Source organism: Delphinapterus leucas, chromosome 4 (assembly GCF_059928025.1).
Source record: "Delphinapterus leucas isolate spDelLeu-1000000601 "Yukka" chromosome 4, BTC_Dleu_Yukka2, whole genome shotgun sequence".
NCBI classification, from domain to species: Eukaryota; Metazoa; Chordata; class Mammalia; order Artiodactyla; family Monodontidae; genus Delphinapterus; species Delphinapterus leucas.
This window is the reverse complement of record NC_143132.1, coordinates 74,427,615-74,449,416: the sequence shown is the minus strand read 5'-3', so window position 1 is coordinate 74,449,416 and position 21,802 is coordinate 74,427,615. Positions and strand designations below refer to the sequence as shown.

The 21,802-nt window shown below is 45.2% G+C and overlaps 2 long non-coding RNA genes across 5 annotated transcripts; one reads left to right on the top strand and one right to left on the bottom strand.

Moving 5' to 3' along the window:
- The first annotated feature begins 233 nt into the window (after positions 1-233).
- On the top strand, positions 234-21,450 carry LOC149749356 (uncharacterized). 4 transcript variants are annotated; one of them, XR_016393018.1, is made up of 5 exons: positions 234-662; positions 10,108-12,659; positions 14,607-19,637; positions 19,775-19,914; positions 21,028-21,450. It is a non-coding gene; the product is annotated as an uncharacterized LOC149749356 (long non-coding RNA). The 4 variants fall into 4 exon arrangements; XR_016393017.1 differs by lacking the exon at positions 234-662 and having other exon boundaries at positions 7,252-12,659; positions 14,607-14,687; XR_016393016.1 differs by lacking the exon at positions 234-662 and having other exon boundaries at positions 7,252-12,659.
- Positions 7,252-13,800, bottom strand: LOC149749357 (uncharacterized). The gene is made up of 3 exons (XR_016393020.1): positions 13,470-13,800; positions 12,597-12,734; positions 7,252-7,983 (listed from the first exon to the last, which is right to left on the bottom strand). It is a non-coding gene; the product is annotated as an uncharacterized LOC149749357 (long non-coding RNA).
- Positions 21,451-21,802: the final 352 nt, after the last annotated feature.

Genomic DNA, 21,802 nt, shown 5'->3' with positions numbered 1-21,802 from the left:
AGTTCCCCCGGTAGCTCCGGGCCGCATTTAGAAGCCGGGAAACTGGGCCGAGGCCAGTGTCAGGGCAGCACAGGCCCTCGCGGCCGCCGGAGCCCTGCCAAGCGGCAGGCCAGGCCTTGGGCGGGGGCGGGGGGGGGGATGGAGGGGGGGGGGATGGAGGGGGGGGGATGGAGGGGGGGGGATGGAGGGGGGGGGATGGAGGCGGGGGGGGCGGAGGATGGAGGCGGCGCGGGGAGCGGTCGGGCAAGGGCGGCTCAGCGCACACCGCCGTCCCAAAAAAGACAGAGCCAACAGACGGCAACTCGCGACTCCGTAAAAACGGAATCTCATCTTCGAAAACCCATTACCTACTAAGTGTCCAGTAAAACCCCCTGCAAGCGCTAAAAAGATAACACTAAGTCCCACCCAGCCCCTGCCCTCCCAGAGCTCTCAGTTTAGCTGGGGAGACAGACAAACATCCAAGTGACTCACCCCCGACCTGATGTGGGACGTGCCAGAAAAGAAGTTTCAACAAAGGGCACCTAAGAACAGAGAGATTGATTTCTGATTTGAGAGGAAACCAGGTAAGGTCTTCAGAGAGTTGGCACCTGAAGCGGAGAGGTGACAGATGCGTTCCACAGGAAGAGATGGGAATGGAACTGTGAGGGAAAACGCAGAGAGAGGTAAATATGTTAGTCCAGTTTGGGGGAATTTCAGGAAGTTTGCCATGGTAGTACTGAAATTTTCAAATATGTGAATTGGCTCAGAGGTCAAAAACATAGAGCCAAGGTTGTCTGCTTCAGTCCTTGAACTGCAGAATAGCCCAGAGGTTAAAAGCACATGATCTGGCTTCAGGTTGTTTAGGTTGTAAGTCCAGGCAAATTACTTATCTTCTCTGTGCTTCCTTTGTACCGTACGTGTCATTTGTACCTCACAGGGTGGTATGGTATAGGGTTGTGAAGATGAAATGCATAAATGCAGGCAAAGCATTTAGCTTGGCATGTAAGCCCCCAGTGCATGTCAGCTATTAATGATTCCTAAGCCACAGTGAGGCATGTTCACCAAACGGGAAAGCCAGCCCTGGCCTTTGCCCAGTGATTTCAGGAGCTGCTTGTAATTGCACCGGGCCCCATGTGAAAGCACCACTGCCTCTTCCCTAGGTTCTGAATTTCATGTATGCATTCAATAATTATTGAACCAGGTACCATGGAAATAAAGGGAGAAGAAAGGCATGATCTCTGTAGCTATAAAGCTCACAGTCTAGTAGGCCCAACAGACTAGTTTAAAAACAAAAATTAATTACTCTATGTTAAGTGCCATAAAAGAGGAGTAGTGTACACTGGTGGTACAAAAAGATGGTGACACGTTGTAACAGGTAACTTTTGCGGCCTCCAAATCGTGATTAATTTTTGTATAAACTTTTGTGACCATAGAAAGTGCTGGTATAGTAAATAACTAGTCAAATTCTACCTAAGAAAAATTAGTGTCAAGTGGTTAATTTTAAGATTAATCGTTTTACAATACTAATATCTTTCAAATGAACAGAGTCACCTTGATATGGTCAAGGAATGGACTGGGAGTCAGGGAATCCTGGTTCCAAACTGGCCACTGCCTGTGAGATGCTAAGCAAATCCTCTTAAGTCTCTGGTCTTCAGTTTCCTCACTGACAAGGTGAGAAGCTTAGACCAGAAGTCTCTGAAGTCCTTCTCAAGTCCCCAGTCTGTGATTATCTACTCAGCGTGCTTCCGTGTGCCTCTGCATCTTGACACTTGTGATGTGGCTACAAGAACCTGTGTCTACAGGAACCTATATCTGGCACATTGAAAAGCTTTCAACCAAGGTCCTGGGATGATTTTACATCCAAGTATTTTCATCTGCAATTAGGGATTTTGAAACAGACCTGGAGCACATGGACCCCGTACTTGCATTGTTGCAAGGAAATAGGCCGCATGTTTTCTCGGAGACCTGCTGTGTTAGTGAGAATCGTGTTCACTGTGTGACCCATCAAAGGAAGACTACATCTGACCGGATAGATGTATCTAATATCTGCCTCTAAGACCCTATCCTTCGCTCTGTGATATCTTGTTATATTACTTGGAAAACAGAATAGCAAGAGTTAAAAATGCCATCACTTTCCCTCTTCACCCTAAGCACTTTCCCCCACCCCCCCTTCACTTGCACACTTCTTTTCTGAAAAGAGAATGTGGTCTGTTGATTACCAGACTCTCTCCATTTAGGAAACATATTTCCCCAGCTGGTTAGAGATTTTCCACTAGTACACTTACTGAAGTAACTAAACTTACTGAATTAGTCTGGTTAAACAAGAAGAAATTAGTGAAGTTAGTCTGAATTAGTGAAAAATCTGAATTTTAAATATCCAATAGGAGGAAGAACAGTAAACTTGGCAAATACTTGTAGTGAGTCTGAATTCATAGTTTACAGAAGCGCTTGCTTTCATAAAACTAATGCACTAAAGTCATTTAAAGACTGTATTCTCTTAAGCAGGTTAAACATAGCTCTTCAGTATTATTTATACTATAAATCTTTATAGTAAGAATAAGAACAGCCATGATTTGCAGCTCAAGTAAATAATTGAAGTCTAAATTAATAATAAGGCTTGGGCTTCCCTGGTGGCGCAGTGGTTGAGAGTCCGCCTGCCGATGAAGGGGACACGGGTTCGTGCCCCGGTCCAGGAAGATCCCACATGCCGCGGAGCGGCTGGGCCCATGAGCCATGGCCGCTGAGCCTGCGCGTCCAGAGCCTGTACTCCGCAACGGGAGAGGCCGCAACAGTGAGAGGCCCGTGTACCGCAAAAAAAATTTAAAAAAATAAGGCTTTACTGCAGCTATTCTTTCTATGTCTGGATATGTTTCCAATTGTAATTTGCCTTTAGTGAAGCAGGGATCAATGAATCTTCTCTTTTTTTTTAGAATTGCAAGTATCAATGATAGCGATGTTATTTAAGGAACATTCTTTGTAGTTTACTATTTTGTTATTCACAAATGTGATCTGTTTTCATGTTAGACTAATTCTGCTAGTTTAGTCATCAATATGAGACATGAAATTTATAAATCCAGTTGAGAAAACCTCCAGCCTAGAGAAAAATTACTTCAGTTGACCACCACCCTAACCTTGATGTTTTCTGTGACGTAGTTTCTCTTCTATCAGCTTTTACCCTAAGCCATAAATTTGTCCCTAAGGCATCAAAATGTAAAACAGGAATATTATTCCTTAAGGGGGCCAGGAGAGGGTAAATGCCACGTCAAATCAGTTTCAGAAGCAAGTACCATATATGACATTTAGGAGTAAAAGTAAGTAAAAGTACTCGAGGCATTTCTTCATTTTAGTGAATACCCAATAGATATCTGGGGTCAGGGATGAGATACAAACCATAAAGGAAGGCTTCCTGTACCCCAGATTTGTGAAGAACAAATACTCTTGAACATAAGTTATTCTCTCCTGTGTCTGTTCCGTAATTAGGACCCGTAAGATTATTTTTATACGAATAGAATCTTGAAGGATCAAGCAGATATTTCCCTTAAAACTCTATATAACAAAGTAATTGTGGAATTGCCCATTAATACCTTACAGAGGAGAGAAAGCCTCTAAAAAACTCTGAAACCAAAGACTCGTTTGGATTATTTTTGTTTTCTTATTTTGGAGTTTGGGGAAGGGCACAATGGGAAAGGAGCATAATGTATGATCATCTAGAGAACTTGGAAACCACTGTGATCTCCTTGAGATTTCATTTTAAGTTCAAACCAGGGAGTATCCATCCAAAGAAGAGACATTTTGAAACAGTTTAATGCTGGGAGCAGTTCATAAACGATAACTTAAAATGTCATTCTTGCCTCAAATATTCGCACAGCTCCTATACAAAGACCTGAGGCTATAGTCATATTTACATGCATATGCTAGTTTAAAAATAGAAGTTGGATTTCAAACAATTGATCATCTTGAGACATAACAACTGGTTTCTAAGCCTATGGGGGGTTGAATTCAACTTATTATTATTTTTAAAATAAATTTATTTATTTTTGGCTGTGTTGGGTCTTCATTGCTGCACGCAGGCTTTAGTTGCTGCGAGCGGTGCGCGGGCTTCTCTTTGTGGTGGCTTCTCTTGTTGTGGAGCACGGCTCTAGGTGCACGGGCTTCAGTAGTTGTGGCACGTGGGCTCAGTAGTTGTGGCACACTGGCTCTAGAGCGCAGGCTCGGTAGCTGTGGCTCACCGTCTTAGTTGCTCCAGGGCATGTGGGATCTTCCCTGACCAGGGCTCGAACCCGTGTCCCCTGCATTGGCAGGGGGGTTCTTAACCACTTCGCCACCAGGGAAGCGCCTCAACTTAACTTTTTAAAAGCCAAGTTTTCATGTTCAGCGTACAGCCTCCAGCCACGGGTTCAGATCTTGCTCTGTGCTGCCCCTCATCTGAGGGAGTCCCTCCTCAGCCTTTCCACTGTTCTCTCTGGAAACTTGTTCTCTTAAATAAATGCCCCTCTACCTGCAGCCTCGGTATGAACACCCCCGCCCCCCTCCACTGCCTGGTTCTGCTTTTCTTTTGAGCCTACTGGCTGGGTGACACAGCATTTTGCCCACTCCACGTGTGAGTAGGGTAGGAAGCAGGGTAGGGGAATGAGGGGTGCGGGTCCCAGGGCTGCAGAGTGAGGACCTATTCCCAGTGCAACCCCCCCCCCCCAACACCCTTGCCCAGACAGGGCTTTTCCTTCCACCGGGAAAAGTCTGGTGTCATCCAGCTCTCCCACTGCTTGGTTGTCAGGTCCTGGTCTCCTTCTGACTGGTCCTGCCTCCTCCCCTTAAGCTTATCTCCACCTGGCTCCATCCTTCCCTTCTTTCTCAGGGACTGCACTCTGGATGCCTTTCCCCTTCATCAGGGACGTGGCCCACAAAACACCAGCTCTTATTCCTGAATTTGCAACCTCCTTTATATTTTTTACTTTTTCCTCAGCATATAAAAACATTTATTTTTCTACCATCTTTCAGAGCCAGCTTCTGCCACCCTGCACTCCTTTCTCCACGCGTGACTGCCCTCCTCCCTTCTCACCAAGGACCCTAGACTCTAGTTCTAGCTCGTAGCCTCCCCTGCCTCACTTCTCTCTCACTGTTATCCCTGCAGCCAGACTTCTGAATGCCCCTCCCTCTCTGAACAAATCAGATGGTCCCTCTTTTGTTCTTTCCTCTGTCGACATTTGTGAGGTTCTGACCATGTGCAGACTCCATCCTGGACATTCTCTCCTTCCTTAGCCCCCCTGACGCCTCTTTTTCCTGACTTCCTCCAACCTCTCTGGTGACTTCTCAACATCTATCATGGGATTTTTTCCCCACGACCTACGCATTAAGGTTGCTGTCCCTGAAAAGTCTATCTGTGTCCTTTTCCTTTTGTCACTCGTCACCCACCACAGTGACTGGCGTCTGCATGAAGACCACCACCAAATCTGATATCTTCAATCCCAAATTCTGTCCTGAGCTCCAGACCGTGGACCTAGCCACCCCCGGGCCATCTCCACATGAAAGTCAATAGGTCCCCAACTCTGCGAGGTGTCCTACCCCTGTCTTCCCAGGCTTAATGCGTCTTCCTCAACCCCATCACCGATCTCCTCCCTGCATCCCACAAGACACCAGGAACCATCAGGCTTCCCTGTTGTTTGAATCTCAGCCCCCTTTGTCATTGCCTTTGTGCAGGAGCTTCGAGGTTTTTGCTTTCACCTCCTTCAGTCTTGCCTCCCTCCAACCCATCAAGCACACTCCAGTCACATAGCCAAACAACCACGTCATGAGAGAAAACTCCCAAAGGCTTCCTATTGCCTCCACCTCCGGAGAAAGTCGCGTGATTTGCTCCTGACCTACCCTCCTGCCTTATACCCTACAAGAAGTCAGCATCCCATCCATGATTCCCCTGCACGCAAAGCTGCACCAGTGCCATGAGCCCTCCATCCCTTTACACACACCGTCCCTGCGCCGGAAGCATCACTCTTCTACCTCTCCATCCAGAGACCTCCTACATATGCATCCTTCAAGACTTTGCTCAATTCACCTGCTTCCAGAAACCCATCCTGACCCCTCCCTGTCCCTCTTGCCCGCTCCTGGAGCATTCAGCACAGCACTGATAATACTGGATTATAGTGTCTCTTTATCTCTCTGCCCAACCCAGACTGTGCAAGTTTTGGAGGCAAAAACAACATATTTTTTCTCTACTCACAGCATGTGGCACAGTGCCTGCCATACAGAAATCCTTCAGGAAGCTACACATTACTAGTATAAGAAGAAGGAGGATATTAATAAAAATAACAACTCACATTTGAATAATACTTTAAGTCTCACAAAATGCTTTCTCAAACACTCTCTCATTTGATACCAAAAGCAATCCATGTAGGTAAGTAGGACTGAAAATGTTATTCTCGTAGCAAATGTGGATAATTTGTCTCAAAGAGAGGAAATGGTTTGGCCGAGGTGGCAGCTAGAGAGTGACAGAAACCTGTTCTCCTCCTGCTTTGCTGCCTTGGATGTGTAACTGAATCTCTTAGGGCACGAGAAGCGCAGGTCCCTTCCATCTTCCTGTCTATCGAGCGGCAGAAGAACTAATGCAATCGAAGCCAAGGTCTTTTTTACACGGAAAGCTTAATGATTCTCAATGGAAAAGAATCAAAAAAAAGAATATAGATATATACATAAATATATATGTATAACCGAATCACTTTGCTGTACACTTGAAACTAACACAATAATGTAAATCAACTATACTGCAGTAAAAAAATAAACAAACTGGGCTTCCCTGGTGCCGCAGTGGTTGAGAGTCCGCCTGCCGATGCAGGGGACACGGGTTCGTGCCCCGGTCCGGGAGGATCCCACATGCCGTGGAGCAACTGGGCCCGTGAGCCACAACTACTGAGCCTGCGCGTCTGGAGCCTGTGCTCCGCAGCAAGAGATGCCGCGACAGTGAGAGGCCCGCGCACCGCGATGAAGAGTGGCCCCCGCTTGCCACAACTAGAGAAAGTCTTCGTACAGAAACGAAGACCCAACACAGTCAAAAATAAATAAATATAAAAATAAACTGGGTGGAACAAAAAAAAAAAAAGCTTAATGATTCTCAATGAATTGCCAGGAACTTTTCAGAACCAAAAATTATAGAGAGAGAATGGGAAAATAAATCCTAAACTTTAAGAAGTAAGAAAAGTATCCAATTTTTTTTTTTTTTTTTTTTTGCGGTACGCGGGCCTCTCACTGTTGTGGCCTCTCCCATTGCGGAGCACAGGCTCCAGACGGGCAGGCTCAGCGGCCATGGCTCACAGGCTTAGCCGCTCCGCGGTATGCGGGATCCTCCCAGACCGGGGCACGAACCCGTGTCCCCTGCATCGGCAGGCGGACTCTCAACCACTGCGCCACCAGGGAAGCCCGAGAAGTATCCAATTTTGAAGATCATATTTGTGTGGCTGGTTTGAGAGTCATTCTTTAATAGGTGAATGAATCACACCATGACCCAGAGAAACCAGTGGGTAAAAGCACCTAAGGGTGTAACAAGGGGTTCCGAAGCACCAGCAGTGGGGGTGGCCACACCAGAACAGCTGCTAATACAGGGCGGCTATTTGCAACAAGATCAATACAGTCTCTGTAAGCAAAATGTCCCAGAGCCACGAAGCAGTTTCTGAATTTCCAGATATAGTTTGTTTGGGCTTTTCTTTCCTGTCTGTGACTGCTGGCGTTTGCATCCAGGTTTTGTGGTAGATCAAAATGAGCATGTATTACCTGAGGGGTTTCTTTAGAAGAGACAGTTTGTTGAGGTCACCTGCAGCTCAGGATGCGATACCGGAAGCCAGGGGCATACGGCACCAGTGGGTCACCTGCCCACAGAATAGCTCTTCATTGCAGCTGGCTATTCATTCACCAGGGATTCGTGTAGCACCTACTTTGTGCCAGGCGCTCTTCCAGGCACCAGAGTTTCTGCAGTGAACAGGACAGGCAGGCCACAGCTCTCAGTGAGCACGTATCCCACTGCGGAGAAGACAGTTAAGAAAAAGAAAAGAAAGAAATAAAGGAGAGACCGTCAGCTCATGGTAAATACTATGAAGAAACTAAAATTCAGTGCTGTGATAAAAGGGACAGAAGTTTGGTTGGGGGTCTAATTTGGGATGGATGATCAGGGAAGGCCTCACGGAGGAGGTGACTCCTGAAGCCAGGAAGGCCAGTAAAACAAAAAGCCCAACCAGATTTTGCAGGTCCGAAAATGACACCTCTGGCCAGCCAGGGCAAGGTTTGTAAATGGCTGACTGTGGTGCCCGGGGCCACAAAGAGGACCAGCGTCATTTGCTGCTGTTTCATGAATACAATTACTAAAAACTTCTCCCAGTTTGCACAGCACTTGAAATATTCGAGATAGAAGCTAATTCAAAGAAAACGGATGCAATTCCTTTGTTTCCTGTGGGAAGAAGTGGGGTGTATGGCGCGAGCTTTGGTTTTGTATCCATGTGTTCATTCCATAGATAATCCTCTGGGCTTTCACCTTGCACACGGTGGTGGACTGGGAACCCTGGGGATGCAGTGATGAACAGGCGTGAAGGCCTTCAGGAGGTCACAGTCTAGAGAGAGCCATGGTATATGGACCATATTGGAGGAAAAGTGCTGAAAGCCGTCATCCCAACACCCCACCCCGGTCTAGCCAGGAGCCCTTCTCCATGGTTCTATACTTGTCCATTCATTCATTTGTCGAACATTTATTGTATACCCATTATGTGCCAAGCCTAGAGATACAAAGGAGAATAAGGCAGATGGGGGTCCCTGATTTCTCAGGACTTAAGTCGTAGCCAGGAGGAGAGAGACAATAAAACATTAAACAAAGAAATTAACAAGGTAATTTCTAAACTGATGAAGTCTTCTGAGGAACATAAAATAGGGCATGAGCTAGCATGTTGGTGGGGGAGGGAGGAGTCCTCTGGAGAAAACTGTGAAGGGTGGGAGGATCCAGCAAGTTAAGATCTCAGGAGAGAACATGACAGGCGGGGCCACGGTGGGGGCAATTCCAGCAGTAGGAAAGAGCAACGGCGTGCCAGGGCAACAGCAAGCCCAGTGTGCTTGAAACATGCTGACCAAGGGGAGTGGGGCCCTCACTCAGCCTCAGAAAGGCTGGCAGGTCACATGGGGCTTTGATGGTCTCAGTGAGGAATTTGGGTCCGACCCTAAGAGCAATGGGAAACCACTGGAGCCGGGATGCCCCATAGAGATCAAATGTGAGCCACGTGTGCGATTTAAAATGTTCTAGTAGCCACATTTTTTAAAAGTACAAAGAAACATTATTAATTTTAATATTTTATTTAACCCAATATACCCAAAATATTACTTCAACATGTAATCCATGTGCAAAATTATGAATGGGATATTTTACATTCTGTTCCGGGGAGCTAAGTCTTTGACATAGGTGTCTGTGTTATGCTGACAGCAATTCTCAACTCAGACCAGCCACATTTCAAGTGCTCAGTAGACACCTGTGGCCAGTGGCTGCCATCCTGGCCAGAGCAGCATTGGAGGGTCTAATGATAATTGTCTTCCTAGATAACCAGGCTCAGGGCTATCTTTTATTTCTCCCTTCCCCTCACACCTACCTGCCATCATCATCCACAGGAGCTTAGATAGTTCCCTCTCAAACCACCACATCTATCCCAACATCTACCCCAGCTCAACTGTCTTCAATATTTTGCACATCAGTTATTGCTACATCCTCAGAATTGGGCTTTTTGCCTTTGCTCTATCTCCACCAATCTCTTGCCACTGGACTACTGATGTTTCTGCTAAAACACAGCTCCCTCTTCTCCCTTCCTCCCCCCCAAATCTTCCATAGCTCCCACTGCCCTCATATAACACAGTTAAAACCCAGGTCCTACTTGGTCCACTTCATCTCACTTGCACCAGTGACTTATGCAAGGAATGAAACTCATGTAATTTTATTTCCCAGAATATCCTTAAACACTATGAACAGTTGTAAAAACACTGAAAGCTTTCAGGCTTTGGTTTCCATTGATTATTCCCCTTTAATAGTAATTTTTCTCTCTGTACAGAAGTGTTCTCTATTTTTTTCTTATTTGATAGTTTTTATTTTGTGAAGATTTTTTTTTTCTCTTAAAGGCGATTCCCGTGACCTGCAACATTTGGATACGAGTTGCCTACGTATTGCTTGATTTCTTGGTAGTTCTCATCCCACAAGCCAACTGCTAGCAAACGTGATACATGGCAAATATACATCATCAGGATAATGTACATAATCACATGGGATGTGTGTGTATATAAACATTTAAGCGAAAGTAAATTTAATTGTGCTTTGAACCACCTATGACGTCACTTGAAATTGCAAGAAACTCTATGAGCTATAACAAGTCCAGGCTGGGAATCTCTAAAATCTTCCTTGACTTTGGTTTTGACCTTGTAAGAACAACTGAGCTGCCATCTTTGAAGTACGGTTGAAGGCCATTCCTCGTGTTTTTCTTTTTCCCCTTGGTTGAAATATTTAAGTAGCTGAATATGTAATTTTTGCAGACCCCACTCCAAAAGAGCCATCAAAACCAAAATTCACATGATGCCGACATGTCCACACAACTGCTCTTGACTATGGATGTGAGATATTAACTCCAGAAATAGACTGGATGTGAATTGAGTCATAAACTGCTATTGAAGGAAGTTTGCGCTTACATCCCTGGAAAGTAATATTAAAAGGCCAGGGGTTCACAAGCCTGCTGCAGCTGGAGTCCCCTAAATCTTGTCTATCAACTTGACTTGGCTTGATTCTAATTTGGTTTGAGAGCCTACTTCTGTTCTGTGCATGTATTTGAGTATAAATGAAGGTCTAATAGTACTTTTTGCTTGTCTAACAGGCACATAATGGCACTTCTCCTTGCCAGACCATGGGGTCCAGGGCTTTTCTAAGAAAATCCACCAGTAAAGCTCGTAAAACTTGTGGCTCCCCAGGCTGCCTCGAGTTCTGGTCTCCAATTTTCGTATTTCCTCCCAACATTAAACTCTTACTCAGCACCTACTATGTGCGTGCACTGTGTCACTGTGGAGAGACAGATGAATGAGACACTAGTCTCTCCATCTCTGGAGAATTGAGGTATAAATAAAATATTTTCCAAAGGGGGGCCCCTAAGGTGATTCAAAAAAATGAGAGCTTCTTTTTTGAAAGGCTGGCATGCCAGCCAGTTTGGAAGTTGAGAGCAGAGGGAGAAGTGAAGAGGTTAGAAGTCCCAGGGCTGGGTGTGGTTTCCAGAGGGAGGGCAGAGAAAGGCCAGGTCTGACCGGTTTCATGTGCTAATGAGTCACAGCCATCAATCAATTCTTGTCCAGGAAAGGTGCCTCTTTAAATCCCCTGGAGGGGGCCAGGTGAAGCCAGAGCCTGACCTGGAGACCTCGGCAATGTCACTTCCCCTCATTTAACTCCAGTTTCTTTATCTGTAAAATGGGAACATTGGATCATATGGTTCCAGGAGTCCTCCCAGTAGGCCTGCCCCCCTGGATGAGGGTCAATACATGTGGACAGTGTGGACTGTGGAAGTATTTATGCCAGATGTTGCAGTTAGATGGCTGTGTTCCATGAGTTGCAAGTCTACATTATCTGCCCCCAGACACAGAGCCCCTTTCAATTGCTCTTTTCTCCGCCCTCGTCCCGGATCTCTGCCCACTCCTATTTCTGCCTCGTTTGTTTCCCTCTACCCCGCTCTGTTTGGTTCATGTTTCATTCAATCATTCAACAGCTACGTTTAGCACCTTGCTATGTAGTGGGCACTACATCAGGTACCCCTCTCTCTCCCAGCCCCACTCTGGGGTGAACTTCCAAGTGGAAAGGGAAGAAGAGACGGCAGGGAGACTGGGCTGTCCTGCACAGTCAGGCTGGTCCCAGGAACCTGATGTTGGGCTCCTGAGCTCCAGGGAGGGCCCTGCCACCCTGTGCGTGGGTCACGAGGCAGCAGCCATCCGTTTCCTGGATTCTCGCCAGATTCCCTGGAGGGTGAGGGGAGTTCCTGTTAACCGGGTCCTACTACACTTTGAAAGGCTCAGCGTTTCAAAATGAAACGGCCACTCCCTCCTCCTGCCCCACTCCTCCCTCTCCAGTTCTCCTCCCTCTCGCATTACAACCATTTCAGGCCCTTTGGCGTCCTTATGCTTGAGGATATTGGGGTTTGTTGATGGGCCCAGAGAGGAGGCAAGCGACCCCAAGAAGTGGAAGGGCGAGTGTGGGTGTGACAAGCCTCAAGGAGAGGGCACTGGCCCCCCAGCAGAAGGTTAAAGCTGAGTTAGGAAGCTGTGCTGGGGGAGGGACATCCGATGGAGTGAGGCCCCTGGTGAGGCCTGACGGTAGCTGAGTAACTAGGTTTCGGGGTTCAGGTTACCTGACAGCAGCTGGCATTTCTCTGCCACCTCCAAGTCACCTGCTCTCCCCTCCCTGTGGCTTCTATTTCTTTGAGCTGGGAGGGGCTGTTGTGGAATCTAGTTGAGACTCAGAGCTGGAGGACACCTACCTCAAGGGCACCAGGGCGAGCCCCTCTCCCCGCTCCATGGACCAAGGGACGGGCCTGGGTCCCACCCCACCCGGAGACTGACATCTCCTTGAGGGGAGCCATCACCTTTCCTTCTGTCCTGTGGGAGTCCCATCTCATTTTTCTTGCTCCTGAAGAGTGTTCCCGCATGTAAGTAAGGAGGTGGTGAAGGCCGAAAGGGGGAGTGTTGAACCAGGGACCCAGCGCTGCCCAAAGTTGCCGCAACTTCCGAATGAGAGAAGAAAAAAAAATCTCTGAGTTGGGGTGAGGAGGGCCGTTTCAGAAAGAAATGAATGGCGACGAGAGTGGGAGGGTGGGTGTGGAGAGAGAGAGGGAGAGGGAGTGAGAAGAGTGATTTACGGTATTCTGAGAGCAAAATGTTAGCCTCTGGTCCCTTGCCACAGCCTAAGAATCTCTGCATCTCAATCTCTCTCACTTTCCTCACTTCTCCTGCCCCACACCCCTCTCCCTCTCTGTCTTCTTTTGCTTCAGTGGTTTGTGTTATCATTTGCCAAGCTCCTTGGGACCTGGTATGGTACTTCAGCCCCAGCTCTAAGTCTTCCCCCGACTCCAGGAATGGTACCACTGAGAACGGAGCCCTCCTCACCAGAAACAGCACACGGGCTTCTGCTCAGCCTCTGTGGCCTTGGACCAGCTCTTGGGATGGACTCCTGTCTGGAGACAGGCACCCACACAGCCTGCCTCACAGACGCTGGCCCGGCCGGCCTGGGGAGCCTCTACCTCCCAGGGGAACTGGCAGGCCATGCCCACCGCCACCCCTCACCCAGGGCTAAGCCAGGTCCAAGGCACAAGGCTTCTCTCCCTGGGGACCAACCACACAACTCAGTGACCTTGAGAAAGTTATCTTTGTCTCTACAGACTTCCCTTTCTCTGTTTTAAAATAGATCAGAGACTTAACGCAGCTTAATTCGTAAAGAAGCTGCATGGAAAAAGACTGACCTGTCCTGAAGTGTTTTGGCTTCCTGAGAAGAGCCCAAGGTTCCAGGAAACCTCCCTGAGCCACATAGACGCATGTGCGCACAGACACATGCACGGTGCACAGGTCAGCCCCCGTGCTCCCTTCGCACCACACCCATTCCCAGACGGGGTTGGAGTGCGGGGGCTGGGGACGTCGTGTGTGCACTACTGGATCTCGTGCAAAGTAGTGCTTGGAATAAAGTTAATGCTCAATAAATATGTATTGAATGAATGAGCTTGGCACATACTGCCTGTGTCCCCTCCCTGTGCCAGTCACCACGCCCTCAAGTTGTTCACAGTCGAGGAGAGAGACAACCATGTAAACAAATACAGCCACACAGAGTGATAAGGGCCACCAGGACAGAAGAGAATGCAGGGCACGGGAAGGCTCAGAACAGAGAGTTTGGCTCTCCCCTGGGGAGGGGTGGTTGTGCTGGGGAGACAGGGGTGTGGAGGTTCTGAGCATTGCAGGAAAGGTGGGATTTCATCAGTTGGACAAGAGGGGCAGGGGCTGGTGGCAGATATCTTCCAGCAGAGGGAAAACATGTTCAAAAGCACAGAGCCCTGAACCAGCATGGAACAGTCATGACACCCACGAATCGTCCCTCCCCGGAGCTGGACCACAGGAGGGAGGCAGGGCACTAGGAGATGAGCGGGGAAGCTGGAGGCTGGATAGGAGGGCTGGTCATTGTGTCTCAATACTTTCAAGTGATTCCTATATTGAACTTCAACATTCTTCTTGGACCCTTAAAGTGTAATAATCTTACTCATCTCTCTGCTGGTTGAGAGACTATATAAACATGACGGGTGTACAAAACCCCCACAGTAACTCTGAGACTGCCTGTCTCCACATCAGCGTCTGTATGTTGGAAAGCATTACTTAGGAGGACCGTTTAATTTATCATTCAAACTGGTTCACTTTGGGGAGTGAAAAGGGTCGCTATGAATAACTGCACCAGGGCAACAAGCAAGATCTAGGACCATTCTGGGCAAATCAGGATGTCAGGTCACCCTAGCTAAAGGTCTTAGGCTGCGTTGAAGGGTTTTATAGAGGTAAACAGTGTGATCAGATTCATGTTATTGGAATTGAGTTACCGTCTCACTTTCATTTCTTCACAGAACAGAGGGAGTAAGAGGATAAGGACGGTTCAGATGTTCTCGGAGGCCCTTTCCAGCTTTGGCATTCTATAAATCTGTTTGGTAGGCATTTGAACAGTGAGAAGGGCTGGATAAAACATAACCTCAAGGAAGTTTTGGGGGTGGACTGCAATTCAACCTAAACTGTGAAGATCCATACCAATATCCTGTGTTTTTAGTTGAAACCCAATGAATGTATCCAAGAAAAACACTCCCAAGGAAACTCCACTCATCCCCCGATCCAGGAAGGGAAAGGCGATGCCCATGAAAACATTCCATTGATATTAAAGCCCTGCTGCCAATCAACCTCTCCCACAGGTCCTAGCCCTCCCTCCCTTGTGACTCTGGTAGCAAGCAGGTGAGATGTGAGTGAATCTGTATAAGGATGTGAGCATGAAATCCTTCAGTTAGTGCGGTCAGCTCAACTGCCATAACAACCCTCTCCCTCTAAAATACCCTGTCTCAGAGAAAAAATCTTCATGGCTCTTCATTGCCTAGAGAATTAAGCACAAACTCTTCAACTTCCATTTCAAGATCCTCTACAATATGAAGACAAGCCACTTTCTTCATGCACCTTTTCTTACAATCTAATTGGGCTTTGTGATAAGCACACTTTATATTATTCTCTCTAGGTGCTAACTCAAGTTATCTACACCTTACTTATCAAAATTATATCATTAAATTTCATCTCTTCCATGAAGCTTGTCTTTCCTCCTCCCTCTCTTCTTTTCTTTCAAGTTACTTAAACACTTATCTTTCAAGATACGTATATACTATACTTCTAAATGAAGGTATAATTAATGAGTGCTGGTATCTATCTCTGAATCCTCTTTCCTAAGGAACTGACAACAAGTGCAGTTTAAAGAAGTTTAGGTTCACTTCTATGTGTCCCACAGTAGGCTATTTATGTCCAGTTTGAAGATGCAAAGGAACTAGAATTAGCCAAAGACTTTTGAAAAAGAACAAAGCTGGAGGATTATAGTATCTGATTTCGAGACTTATTTGAATGCTACAGTAATCAAGACAATATGATATTTGTGTAGCAATGAGCAAATAGGTCAATGGAACAGAGAATCCAGAAGTAGACCCCACATATATAGTCAACTGACTTTTGACAGACAGGCGAAAACAATTTAATGAGGAAATGTTGATCTATTCAACAAGTTGTGCTGGAACATTTGGATGAACAATGCAAAAAACAAACAAAAAAAGACCTTTGATCTATACTTCACGTCACATTGAAGAAAGAACCCAAAACAGATCTTAGTCGAAATATAAAACCTGAAACTATAAAATTTCTAGAAGAAATATAGGAGAAAATCCTGTGGCCCAGGGTTAGGCAAAGATCCCTTAGATACAACACAAAAGAGCGTAGTACATTGCAAAAAATTAATAAATTAGACTTCACCAAAATTAAGAATGTCTCTTCAAAAGACACTGTTTTGAGAAATTAAAAAAGAAAAACACTGGTGAAAAAGAGAAAAAAGAATTTGGAAAAAATATTTGCAAATCACAGATTTGATAAGAGAACTGTATCCAGATTATATAAAGAACTTTCAAAACTCAATAATAAGAACAAACAAACCAATTACAAAATGGGTAAAAGAGTTAGATTCTTCATCCAAAAAGAATATGGATGGCAAACAAACACATGAAAAGATGTACATTCTTAGTCATCAGGGAAATGCTAATTAAAATCACAGTGAGATATGCCTCCATGACACACCCACTAAGACCAGTCAAAAACTAAAAAGGCTGACTGTATTAGGTGTTGGAAAGGATGTGGAGTAACCAGAACGCACACACCACTGGAGAGAATGTAAAATGGTACACCCACTTTGGAAAACAGGTTTTCAAAAACTTAAACCTATGCCTAACATATGATCCAGCCATTCCACTTCTAGGTATTTACCAAGAGATAGGAAAGCATATGCCCTTACAAAGACTTATCCATAAATATTCAAGGCAGCTTTATCTGTAACAACCAAAAACGGAAAACAATACAAATGTCTATCGATAGGTGAATGGATAAACAAATTGTAGTATATCCATACAACAGCAAGAAAATGGGAAAACGTGTTGACCTATGCAACAACATGGATGAATCTCAGAATAGTTATGCTGAGTGAGAGAAGTCAGAAAAAGAAGAGTGTGTCCCCTATGATTCCACTTATATAAAATCTACAAAATGCAAACTAATCCATAGGGACATAGGCAAATCAATAACTGCCTAGAGACTGGGGGAGAGGGGCAGAGAGGGTGCTGGAGAGGACAGAGAGGGATCACAAAGGGAGAAGGGGAAACTTTTGAGGGTGATGGATATATTCACTATCTTGATTGTGGCGATGGTTTCCCGAGTGTACACATGTGTCAGAGCTTACCAAATTGTACACTTTTTTACATACATTTTTTAAATTGAAGTATAGTTAATTTACAACGTCGTGTTAGTTTCAAGTGTATAGCAAAGTGATTATATGATAGGAAACATATATATATGTTCTTTTTCATATTCTTTTCCATTATAGGTTATTATAAGGTATTAAGTATAGTTCCCTGTGCTATACAGTAGGTCCTTGTTGGTTATCTATTTTATATATAGTAGTGTGTATCTGTGAATCCCAGACTCCTAACTTATCCCTCCCCCACCTTCCCCTTTGGTAACCATAAGTTTGTTTTCTATGTCTGTGAGTCTGTTTCTGTTTCATAGATAAGTTCATTTGTGTCACATTTTAGATGCCACATATAAGGGATATCATATGATATTTGTCTTTCTCTGTCTGACTTACTTCACTTAGTGTGATAATCTCTAGGTCCATCCATGTTGCTGCAAATGGCATTATCTCACTCTTTTTTATGTACCACATCTTCTTTATCCATTCATCTGTTGATGGACATTTAAGTTGTTTCCATGTCTTGGCTATTGTAAATAGTACTGATATGAACCAAATTGTACACTTTTAATATGAGTTTATTTTATGTCGAGAATCCCTCAATAAAGCTTAATTTTCAAAAATAGACATACTTCTAAAACCTAGGAGCCCAGAGTCATGGTCTCCCTGAAGAGACACCACTAGAAGAAGAGAAGAGTTTTCGTTTGTTTGTCTACTTTGTTTTAACCGCATCGAGTCCAGCATCCTCCACAATCTGGCCCAACAAACTTACAATGGACTGCTGTTCCCACAAAGCTTCCATACCGGCTACTGGATCATCTGGGTGGGAGGAGGGGTAAATATCTAAGTCTGATTTCTTGAGACTTGCACCAAATGCTTCTGAACCACAAGTGGACCCCTGGGATAGGATTGAAGGACTGGTCCCCAGGGCCTTAGAACTGAAAGGGGATTTGGGGGTCTTCTGGTCCCACCTCCATCCCATGTGGGAATCCCCTTCACTTTGGAATAACCATCATCTCCCCTCTGACAATATCTTCCAGGATGGAAAACTCCACTATTCATGAATAGGATGCAGTAGCTACATTCCAACAGGAAGAAACCGGAGGAGGACAAGAGGAAGTGAGAGAGCTGTCCTCTTGATCCTAAAATGCATCAGGATCCCTATCCTTTCTTTCAATGTGGTTCCTTAGGAATCTTAAATTTGGGAGGAAATCAACATCTTTTCGATAGACAAATACATTTCCGTTGCCCTGTGATGGAAGAGGGATGGGGAGAAAGGGAGATAGATGAATTTGAAAAATGAGACTTGAGTTGCCAACAAATTCTTTTAAAAAGGAAAACAGTTTGCACTTCTGACCCAATGGGCTATTTCCATTTGGTTGGAGCGGTTTATACGTTAGTTAGCTCCAAAGAATTTTGAGCACATCTCTTAATGTTTCATTGTCTTGGCCTTTTCCAATTTTGTGCATTTAGAATCAAGAGCCTGGGCTTGCCTTTCTCCTGCTCAGCAAGGCTCATAAGAACGCTGGGTCTGGGGAGAGAAAAAAGCTCGGTACAGAAAGACCAGGGCTGTGTCATTTCTATTTCTCCTTGACACCTTTTCAAGCTTGGTGATTTCGGCTACTTCTCTGAAGGGAATAATCTTTTAAGCTCTCCATCCAATCTGTTCTCAGACAGGAGTTTAAACTCTCTCCCTTTCAAAGTTTATCAGACAGATCTACAGAGACTTCCCGGGAGGATGTTTACAAAGGACTTTGAGTGTTGCCAAGAAAAGAGAGAACGAGAAAGGTAGGGTTTCTGAAGGGCAGTTTCAGAGGCGGTGAGGTTAAAACATAAAAGGACCTTTCATTCTCTTACTAACAGGTTGTCCTAAGGCCAGTGGTGGGCAAATCAGGGTGCGACAGGGGCAGATGTCTTCCCCATTGGAGAGGGTCCTCATCATCACTTGAGCCAGTGGAATTTTTTTCTTAGGGTAGACTTGCTCTCTCCTGTTGCAGAGTTGGAATTATTCCAGAGATTAAAGCTCATGGTTCTATTTCCCCTCACTCCTCTGCTTCTTTTAGAATCACTTTATTTCTCTGGGGGATCTTCTTAAAAGGTGATGTCATGCTTAGTAACAGAATCAGACCGACATGACTGCAGCAGTAATCGTATAAGAATAAATTCTTCTCCACTGGGGAGAGGAGAATTCTAGAACACGGTAATCACCATATCCAATAAGTCATGTGATTCAGGCACAGTGCATCTGGAGTATGGCTTCGGTAATATCAGAATTATTTAGAAATTGTGTACCTATTCAGGTATTTGCAACCCTGAAGGTCCCCAACTGTAGAAATCTAAATGCATTTGGTTTATTAAGTTTGGATTCATTATGTGAGAAATTTCTCCCCATATTTAAACACATGTTAATACAAAGTTAGGTCTGGAGAATAACTTCTTTTGATGTATTACTTAGGTGTTTTTTTTTTTAATTCTATAAAAACAAACACTTCTACAGCCAGTCTTAAGAAACAATTTTTCTCTCTGATCAAGATGTCTTCATTTTATCCAGTAAAAGATAAGTTTTCATCATCATAATCAAGCAGAAGAGAAATGATTCCAAGTGAGCTGCCGGGCAAGTTGGGTAATTGTAGTTAATTTTAATTAGCAAGCTCTGTTTTTGAATTGTTAATCTCCATTCCTTTCATTTTAGTCAAGACAAAAACTAAATGGGTTTCCCCCCTCCCTCTTCAATGAACTATTACATTTCAAATGTCTTAGGCAAAGAAAATGAACTTATGCCATTCGTCGTAAAGCTGAGGTCTTCATCTGTAGGAAGAAAGACCTTGTTACGCATGGCAACGTCCTTGTGTGATGAAAAAGAAAACCTAAAAGATCTTCCAAAGAGTATCCACTGCAAAGTGAGTGGGTGGGAGGGCTGTGTGTTGGGAGAGAGGGAAGGAGGGTTGGCATTCAGCAGGAAATTTCCACGTGGACCCAATAGTCAGGGAAATCATAATATTAGGTACAAAGCTCTAGCCTTCAAGTCATGTAACATTACATGAAAAGTTGGGAACCAAATTTTATGTTTCATGATACTGCTTTCAACACAGCATGTGCACGCGCACGCACGCGCGCGCGCACACACACACACACACACACACACACTTTCTTTTTGGCCGCGCCATGGGCTTGCAAGGTGTTAGTTACCTGACCCGGGACTGATCCCGGCCCTTGGTAGTGAAAGTGCAGAGTCCTAACCACTGGACTGCCAGGGAATTCACACACTTTTTTTTAATTAGTCTTTATGTCTTAGAGCACTTTAAGTTCAGAATATATTTTTTTAAAGAAGAAAAACCATGGGTCTCTACATATTGCCAAGAAAGACCTCTAAGAACAAAGAGTAGCAGTAAGATTATCGAGAATTAAGCCAAATCCTAGAACAGGCTTCATCGATCTAAGTTACTTCTACCCACCACTGGGTGGTAGTATGATTGAAACCTTCATTCCCAGGTAAACTGTCCTCAAATCTCCCCCACTGTCCTCAGGTCACTGATGTCACCAGCTGGGACGTGTGTTTGTGTGTGTCTGTGTTTGTGTGTGTCTGTGTGTGTGTGTTTCTTTTGAATCAACAGAATGCTGTCCTGATTGAATGTGATCCGCAGCCATCGTGACAGAGGGTATTGTTCTGCCCTTTTCAATCAATGGTTTTCCAGAGGACAGAGGGGTGGCTTAGAAAGAGGTCACCACGGGGCATGTAGCCTGCACTATGGTCCTGGGCTTGTTTTATGACACCAGAAGATATGCATAGTCAGCCCAAAGGAAAGAAATCAAAGTCTCTCAATTAAGTTTTAAACATACACCTGTCAATGCCACTGCCCCACTGAAAGTCAAGAACCTTACAGTCGCCTGGTGTAAAGGATCTCAAACTTGTGTCAAACCCCTCTGAGCTACAAGTCTGGGAAGATTTTTGCCTGTCAATGCGCTACTTTCATTAAATCATAATTGGATTTCTCATTTTTCATTAATTACAGCTACTAACAATGACAGCTGCCTTTAATCAAGGGCACACTACGGACCACCCCTAACAGCTCTGTGAGGTGGATGCGATTATCGGCCTTATTTCACAGGCAAGGACACTGAGGTTCAGAGAGATCAAGGCGCTCCATCAAAGTCATCCGCTCAGGAAGTGGATGAGCACGGCGTGACCCCAGACCTGTCTTCCCGTCAAAGCCCAGGTGATTCATCACAATTCTGTTTGGCCCAGCAGAGCCTCCGGTTGCAGGAAGCAGTCCCCGGTGCACCCACACGGCCAAGAGCAAAGGAAGGGGGCATCCTGTGGACACTACAACCCCTATCCAGGCAAATGCGGCATTCCCGGCAAGCTCTTGGAGATGCTGAAAATTGTTCACAGACCTCTTCTCATCTTCCCCGCCATTAACACCTTCATCCCAGAAGTCTGTGGGCTCAGAGATAGAGAATCACTTGCTAAGTCCCATCCCCTCACCTAAGAGACAGCTTGATTTTCAGTGGGGCTGTGCAGTGGATATCTTTGCCAGGACACGGAAAGTGTGCCTCCCAGCCCCTTCCACTGTTGGAGACCCCCCGGAAGAGGAGAAATGGTATACAGGCCTAGGCATGACATGACTCCTTATTTTCCTTATTATTTTTTTCCTCTGCAAAATTGCTTTCCCAGATGCTATTCCTCACTGCCCAAGAAGTAAAGTCTTCAGCCTTGACTAACAAATATCGGAGAATTCTACTGTTATTTTTTTAAATAATTCCTTCAGTTGTATGATGTTATGAGCG